Here is an 8,354-nt window from a genome sequence, read left to right as displayed (position 1 = left end):
GAAAAAGCACTTATATTGTGAAATAAGACTTTTTAATGGAGTGCAGGCATTAAACAGACCTTGTATTAGGCTCCGAAATTAATGGGTCACTGTATAACTTTCTAGTTTTCATAGCTTGATAAGATTAATGCATGCTTATATAGCAAATTCAATGGCTCATTTAATTTCATATGAATGTTTAAAGTTAAATTGCTTTTGGATTAAGTCTAAACTCATTATTCATTTTAATATCTGAAAGAACTTTCATTTTTCTTTCATTTTATTTAATCAAGTGCATCATCAAGTAAAGGCTAAGTACCTTGGGTAGTTAAAAATAATGTGAAAAGGAAATTTATTAATTTACATTGAAGAGACTTATTTGTTATAAAATTTATTTAACACTACACCGTGCTTACATATGGTGCTATTTCAGAGAAGATATTTATAGACTTTTTTTGGTCATATTTTAAAATACCATATCGAAAACTGCCCATTTGGCTGCCTAATGTTCAATGTGCATTTCTTGAGCAAAGATTACTATTGACATTTATTTATACATTTTTCATTCATCCTCTTAGTCAACAAGCATTTATTCAGAGCCTATATTATGCAAAGCCCTGACCGAGCACTGGGGAGGATTCACTGCTGAAAAACACTCCTACCCAACCTGAAAGAGCCCACAAGACTAATAGAGGGAACTTTCCCTTCAGAGCTCTGTGGAGGTCTCGCCTTCAGTGAGGTCTAAGACTCCTCTTTTCGGTTTTCAAGTTCTGTGAGCCTATGGCTATACCATCCTTTGGGATATGGACAGAAAAGAGAAAAAAATGAGTGCACCTTCAAATTTATAATATTGTTCATGTTAATATGGCATTAATGACATATAAAAGTATGAACATAAATATGAATATTCCTTTAAAAATATATAAAACATGTTGCCTTCCATTCTATCGTTTTGTGTTGAGTTAGGTGTATAGTCAGGGTCCCCCAGAGAAACAGAACCAATAGAATGTGTGTGTAAGTCCAAATCAGTTGCTGCTGAGTTGCCTCCAACTCACGGCAAACCTATGTGTTTCAGAGTAGAACTGTGCTCCATAGGGTTTTCAAGGCTGTGATCTTTTGGAAGCAGATTGCTAGGTGTTTTTTCTGAGACACCTCTGGGTGGGTTCAGATTGCCAATGTAGGTAGATAGATGGATAGATGAGTGGATGGATGGATGGATATAGATGGAGGGATGGAGGGATGGAGGGATGGAGGGATGGAGGAATGGAGGGATGGATAGATAGATGATGAGAGTGAAAGTGAGAGAAAGGTTCAGGAATTGGCTAATGTGATTTTGCGGGGGCTGGCAAGTATGAAATCTGTAATGTAGGCCAGTAGGCAGGACTTGATGTTGCAGTCTTGAGGCAGATTTTCTCTCTGGGAAATCTCAGTTTCTGCTCTTAAGGCCTTCAAGCCATTAGATGAGGCTCACCTACATTATTGAAAGTAATCTCCTTTATTTAAAGTCAACTTAAAGTTAACCATATCTACAAAACGCCTTCACCACAACACCTGTATTAGTGTTTGATTAAATAACGAGATATTATGGATTAGTCAAGTTGTCATGTAAGACATCACAGCAGGTAACTGGTATTGTCTTCAGTCTGGATAACAGTTAGGATAAGCACCTATTGAGCATGTACTATATTTTAAGGACTTTGCTAAGTCCTGTGAGGGCAGGGATGTGTTGGTCTGCCTTGACCACTGCTCTGTCCATATGGCCTGTAACAGTGCTTGGCACTTGGTAGGTGATCAAAAAATATTTGTTAAGTGAATGAAATAAAAAAATGGATAAAAGGGAGAAGAGGTGAGTGAATGGATGCTTTTATTCCACTTACTCTTCCTGAATAACTAAAGGTAGTAGCCCTTTTATCCTCATTTTCTAGATGATGAAACTGAAAGTTAGAGAGGCTTCAGTTGGTACCCTAAAGGGTGGCAATTGGAATCCACCGGTTGCTATTTGGAAACCCCATGAGGCAATTCTACTACTCTGTCCTGTAGGGTTGCTGTGAGTTGGAATCGACTCAACGGCAACAGGTTTTTTTTTCAGTGACTTGCCCAGTAGTCGGATATGGCAGAGTTGGAATCTCAGCTACTCTCAGCTCTTTTCGTGTTAACACAAAACAGAGATGGTGATTCTAAGAACAGTAGATTAAAGCGGTCCTCAACTTTGGCTATACATTTGCGTCACCTAGAGTTATTTTTTAAAATACCAATGGCTGGGTTCTACCCAGACCAATTAAATCAGAATACTATAAGGTTGGGCCTAGGCTTATGTATTTTTTTAAGTCTCCCAAATGACTCTAATAGGCAGCGAGTTCACAGTGACTGCAGTCTCAGCAGTTGTGAGGAATAGAGGCTATGACATTCTCAAATCCCTTAGCCTTCACACACCACTATGTAAGAAATGTAATTTGTCTCTCTCTGCGAGCTGCTGGAAACCCTGGTGGTGTAGTGGTTAAGAGCTACGGCTGCTAACCAAAAGGTCAGCAGTTCGAATCCACCAGGCACTCCTTGGCAACTCTATGGGGCAATTCTACTCTATCCTATAGGGTTGCTATGAGTTGGAATTGACTTGATGGCTGTGGGTTTGGTTTTTTGGGTTATGAGGTGCTTGGGCACCCTGGTGGTGCAGTGGTTAAGAGCTTGGCTGCTAATCAAAAGATTGGCAGCTCGAATCCACTGGCTGCTCCTTGGAAACCCTATGGTTTGGAATCAACTTGACAGCAACAGATTTTGTTTTGGTTATGAGGTGTCTGAGTTGGGGCAACATAGTACTGGGCCAGAAAGCAAGACAATTGATGGAGTCTATTCACTAAGGCTGACTGGCTCCTCCTGCCCACGGTCTTGTGGCACAGAAATTTAACCTCAGTAGTCACAAATTGCTAATTACTATGTCTTCCTCCTTCCCTTTGTTCCTCCCTCCCTCCCTTCCTTTCTTTCTTTCTTCCTCCCTCCCTCCTTTCCTTTATTCCTTCCTCCCTTCCTTCACTAGTGTTTAATCAGCACTCAGTATGTGTAAATATGGGAGAAAAGGCTAAATATGATATAAACTTTGCCTTAAAAGAGCTTATAGTTTAGTGCAATTGCTTCTGAGTAGTCAAATCTATAAATGATAAATCTGAGGCTGCCAGAGATCTATTGTAATAGGTATTCTTCAGGTGCATTGACCGCCTCTACCGAATCATAATTATGCTAAAGCTGTTCGGTCAGAGCTACTCTTTACTCTTGACAACTCAAAAGCAGAGTTTTCCAGACATGCTTGTTTATAACAAACACCTGGAGGGCTTGTGAAAACTTGAGATTTACTGAATGGGAATCCACAGAGAGGGAGTCTGAAACTGTATTTTTTTCTCATGTACTCCCAGTGATTCTTAAGGATAGGCTCGTGTGGGAAATAATATAACTTGGGGATTCTTAAAATGTGACCATCAGCAGCTTCAGCATCACCTGGGAACTTGTTAACCAAAACCAGTCACCACAGAGTGGATTCCCACCCATGTGTGTCAGAGCAGAACTGTGTACCGTTTGGTTTTTAATGGCTAATTCCTCAGAAGTAGATTGCCAGGCCTTTCTTCCAAGGTACCTCAGGGTGAACTGAACCTCCAATCTTTCAGTTAGCAGCCAAACGCATTAACCATTTGCAGCATCCAGAGGACACCTTGGGAACTTATTAGAAATGCAAATTTTATGATCCCCTGCTGACCTACTGAATCAGAAACCCCAGGGTAGGGCCCAGCAATCTGTATTTTAATAAGCCCTCCAGTTATGCACTAATGTTTGAGAATTACTGATAAAAGGAGAATCAATCAGCTTTGTGGTGGGTCCTAAGGTGGTGGTGGTTGTTAGTTGCCACGGAGTTGATTCCGACTTATGGTGACCCCAGATGTGCAGAGCAGAACTACTGTACAGGGTTTTCAAGGCTATGAAAGCTTTCGGAAGCAGGCTCGTTTTCCAAGGCATCTCTGGGTTGGTTTGAACTGCCAGCCTTTTGGCTAGTAGTCAAGCACTTAACCCTTTGCACCGCCAAGCGACAGGGGCATATCTCATGCCTATTCTGGCCTGAGATCTGAAAGGTTAAAGCAAAAGCCAACTAGCTTCCTAGTCACTGCCTTGGGAAGTGAGAGTGGGGGTGGGAACGTAGATGCTGAACAGGGAGGAGAGAGCAGTGGAACCTACCTAGACTCGCCTTTGCTCTTACCTGCCATGGGGCATGGGCAGACCCTGGGGAAAGGCTCTGGGTCATGACGGGAGGTGCAAAGCCGGTATGTTCATGCCTATGGCTAGGCTAGCTGTGGTCAGAGAGTGTTAATTTAGAAATGGGTTTAAACTAGTGAGACCATTACTTTCGATGCTGGAGAATGTCAAGGCGTGGACATGGAAATTAGCTAGGAATTTGGTTATGGAGTGGTGAGGCCCAGATTTCCATCATCAAGAAATTCTTTAACAGAAAAAAGGATTTCGTGATTTCTCTTTTTAAAATGACAACCTTAAAGCTCTTACTTTTTTCCCATATAAAGAGTGGCACAATGCAATTTTTTCCCCCTTCAGGAATGTTGGCTTAGAGAAACGTATTAGATAATGAATTATTCAGGGTGATTTCCTAAGCTGAGGGAGAGACGCACCTGCCTGAGATGCTTATAAGACTTGATTAGATAACGTTTGTCAGCTGCATCAGCCGCAGGTACCTCCTGAGGAGAACTGCGTTTCCCCGTAGGTAGCGGAACCAAGCGATGTTCAGAATTTCATGGGCTTGTAGAAGAGGCTGTAGGGGCGTCATGCCTAAGAGGTCGCACCACAGTTGTCAAGATAATCAGATTATTTGCAATCACTATTTTACGCCTTTTTTCCCCCTCAAGTTCCTAAATGGGAACATAAAATAGCCAAGAAGAGATGACGCATTGTGTGCTATAAATAGATCATTCCCAGTCAAAGCGTAGTCGTAGATCGATACTTAAATGTTGATAAATACCTGTGAGCACCCTGCCTTAATTGTTGCTTTTATCTGTCTTTGGGTACTTATTTTTGAGTTGTGGGTACATAATGAGTCAAGTTATGCCTGCCAAAGTCTTGTCTTCATACACTATAATATACACAGGAGACTTTCCATTTTGCTTAAAATGCCTTTTATTTTAGAACGGTTTGCACTTTCATGAAGCTGTCTTTGGGCTTGTTTTCAAAAGGTACCCCCTACAGAAAAGCACAGCAGTATTTATTGTGTTGGGGTAGAAACATCTGTGATTTTGCTCTTAGCATAGTCAATGAAGAGGTAGGGCTTAAATCACAGCAGATGAGGAAGTATTTGGGGGACAGGGTGCTTGGGTTCAAATCCAGTTCCCTCACCAGTGGGCTCTGGGGACCATGGAAATGATTGGTCCATGTCCTTCCTCAGGATGTTTCTTTGACCACGAATTATGGATGGTGCCGTCGTTGTTGTTAGCTGTCGTGGAGCCAGTCTCGGCTGCCAACTCCTGATAACCCCACGCACGATGGAATGAAATGGTGCCCAGTGCTGTGCCAACCCCATGATGAGTTACAGAGTGGATTGTTGTGAATCCATAGGGTTTTCATTGGCTCATTTTTGTAAGTAGATCACCAGGCCTTTCTACCTAGTCCATCTTAGTCTAGAAGCTCCACTGAAACTTATTCAGCATCGCAGCAACATGCAAGCCACCAATGGCGGATGGGCGGTGACTTCGAATGAGGTGCATTGGCCGGGAATTGAACCCCGGTCTCACGCATGGAAGGCAAAAATTCTACCACTCAACTACCAACGGCCCTTTTGATAGTACTAGTAGCTGCTTAGTAGAATAGAGTGTCAGTGAAAAAGAAGAGGACCTTCAATTAGATGGATTGACACAGCGGCTGCAACAACGGGCTCAAGCATAACAACGATTGTGAGGATGGCACAAGACTAGGCAGTGTTTTGTTCTGTTGTACATAAGGTCACTAGGAGTCGGAAATGACTCGACGTCACTTAACAAGAGCTGTAGCTGCTTAAAACAAACGCTGTGGTATTGAATAGAACAATATGTGTAAAGTGTTTTTGCTCAACGTTAGTAAGCTCTTCATATCTGTTAGTTGAAAATTTTGATAAAAGGTAGCAAGCAGAGGGAGAAGAACACTAGGTGGGGGCTTGGGAAACCTGGCACTAAAGCTTATGCCATGTCTCTCCAGTCTGTAGTTTTCTTACCTACACTAGGAAGAGTTTGAATTAGATGGATTCTCTAGGTTTGCTGGAAACGCTGAAGGCATAGTGGTTAACAGCTATGGCTGCTAACGAAAAGGTCAGCAGTTTGAATCCACTGGGTGCTCCTTGGAAACTGTATGGGGCAGTTCTACTCTGTCCTGTGGGGTCACTATGGGTCAGAATCGACTCGATGGCAACGGGTTTGGTTTTTGGTTTGTAGGGTTGCTGTGCATAGGAATTGACTAGACGGCAACGGGCTTTTTGGGTTTAAAGCTGCTCCAATGATTGAGTCTTTAAACGTTAACGTTTTTATCTTTCAAAATTCTTACTTAATTCTCTCCAGAACTCAAAACTATTTTGAGAAGAGAGAGAAAATGTGGAAAGAGAAGTTTCTCCTCCTTTTTCTCCTCCTCTCTCTCCCTTATCTGAAAATCACCTCCCAATCCCTCGTGTTTCACGTCTCTCCTTCTCCCCTTAATACGCCACTCCCAAATTTGTAGTGTCAGAGAGAAGAGTCACTATAGGAAATGGACTTTCTTCCTAAGGGAACTTACCCAGCAACCCCTTGTTGTCGTTGGTTGCTGTAGAGTCAGTTTTGCCTCAGGACGACCCCATGTGTGCAGAGTAGAACTGATCGATAAGGTTTTCAAGGCTGTGACCTTTCAGGGGCAGATTGCCAGGCCTGTCTTCCAAGGTGCCTCTGGTTGGGTTTGAACCACCAACCTTTCGGCTAGTAGTTGAGTGCTTAACTGTTTGCACCACCCAGGGACTCCTAAGCCCTTGCTGATGTTGTTGTTGTTGCGTGCCATTGAGCTGATTCTGATGCACAGTGGCCCTATAGGACAGTAGAACTGGCCCATGGGGCTTCCTAGGCTGTAATCTTTATGGCAACAGATGGCCAGGTCTTTCTCCTGCAGAGCCACTGGAAGGTTTGAACCACCAAACTTTTGTTTAGCAGCGGAGCAATTAACCATCATGCCGCCAGCAACCAGAGCTCCTAATTCGTTGTTACCAAGCCACATGTTTCCATGTTATGCCCAGAACTACTTCACTGACAGAAATTAGGAATGCAGCTACCGCTTTGTTCCATGGACTCAAACACCCTTGGGACATTCAGGTTTGCATCCTATTGTACGTCGTATGTCCCCCATTGCATACTTCATGGGCCAGGGGCACTAAGTGTGCACTAGTCAGGGAAATAATTCTGCAGACAAATCTGAACCAGTTAAAAGGACGGAGAGGCCGCTTCTCTTTTCCCACTAGAAACTGCTCCATGATTGAGCTGACTCACTTCTCAAGTTCCTCTGCCCTGAGCTACTCACTCGGCCCCCTGGCCCTTGTGTTTTCCCCTCCTGGTCAGAACTGGGCTACCAAATGATTCCCTTGGCCTTAAGCTTCCAAAGTGAGTCAAGGAGGGAATTAAGGAGCAATTCTAAGAGATAAAAACATTAAGAAGTATTGCCTCAGATGAAGAAACTGCCCCCAGATTTTTCTCAAGTGCTGAGGAAATGAAAGCTGCAAATTGCTCTGTGCCATTTCTGGGGCCCACTGCTATTAGAGACAGATGATAAACCCCTCCAAATTGGCGCACCACGCACCAGGCTGGAGCAGAGGCAGAGCTTGCCCCTTTTAAACAGAGCTAGCATGGCAACAAGCTGATTGCAGCGAAATCATACCCTCCAGCAAGCCCTCTTTCGGGAGGCCACCAGTTGAAGGGAGTAAATATAAACACATGGGTGGATGTGTCTCATGTTCCTTTTCTTAGATTCTCTTCAAAAAGGGGCAGAATGGATCCGAGCAGCTAAACCTACATTGTCGATTGGGATGTGATCTCAAATGACCCCGATTTTCAGGCAGATTTGAGGTTTCTAGAGTCTCCCAGGAAGGTTCAGTGTGCCCTCAGAATCGAACCTAAATTTTAACCTTAGCTCCAGTGTTTATTATTTGAGTGATCTAAGCAGGTACCCTCCTTTTCTGGTCCTCAGTTTGTTGCATGTAGAATTGTACTCAATATGTGATGGGTATACGATTTGTTACATTTTCAGCATTACCCTCCTCAACTCCTGCAAGCTACAAGAGATTTTTTGTTTGTTTTCTTTTTGATAGTTGGATTTCAGCTGGTATATGAGGAAAATGGATTGAGAGA

Source organism: Loxodonta africana, chromosome 21 (genome assembly GCF_030014295.1).
Source record: "Loxodonta africana isolate mLoxAfr1 chromosome 21, mLoxAfr1.hap2, whole genome shotgun sequence".
NCBI lineage: Eukaryota > Metazoa > Chordata > Mammalia > Proboscidea > Elephantidae > Loxodonta > Loxodonta africana.
This window is presented reverse-complemented; position numbering follows the sequence as displayed.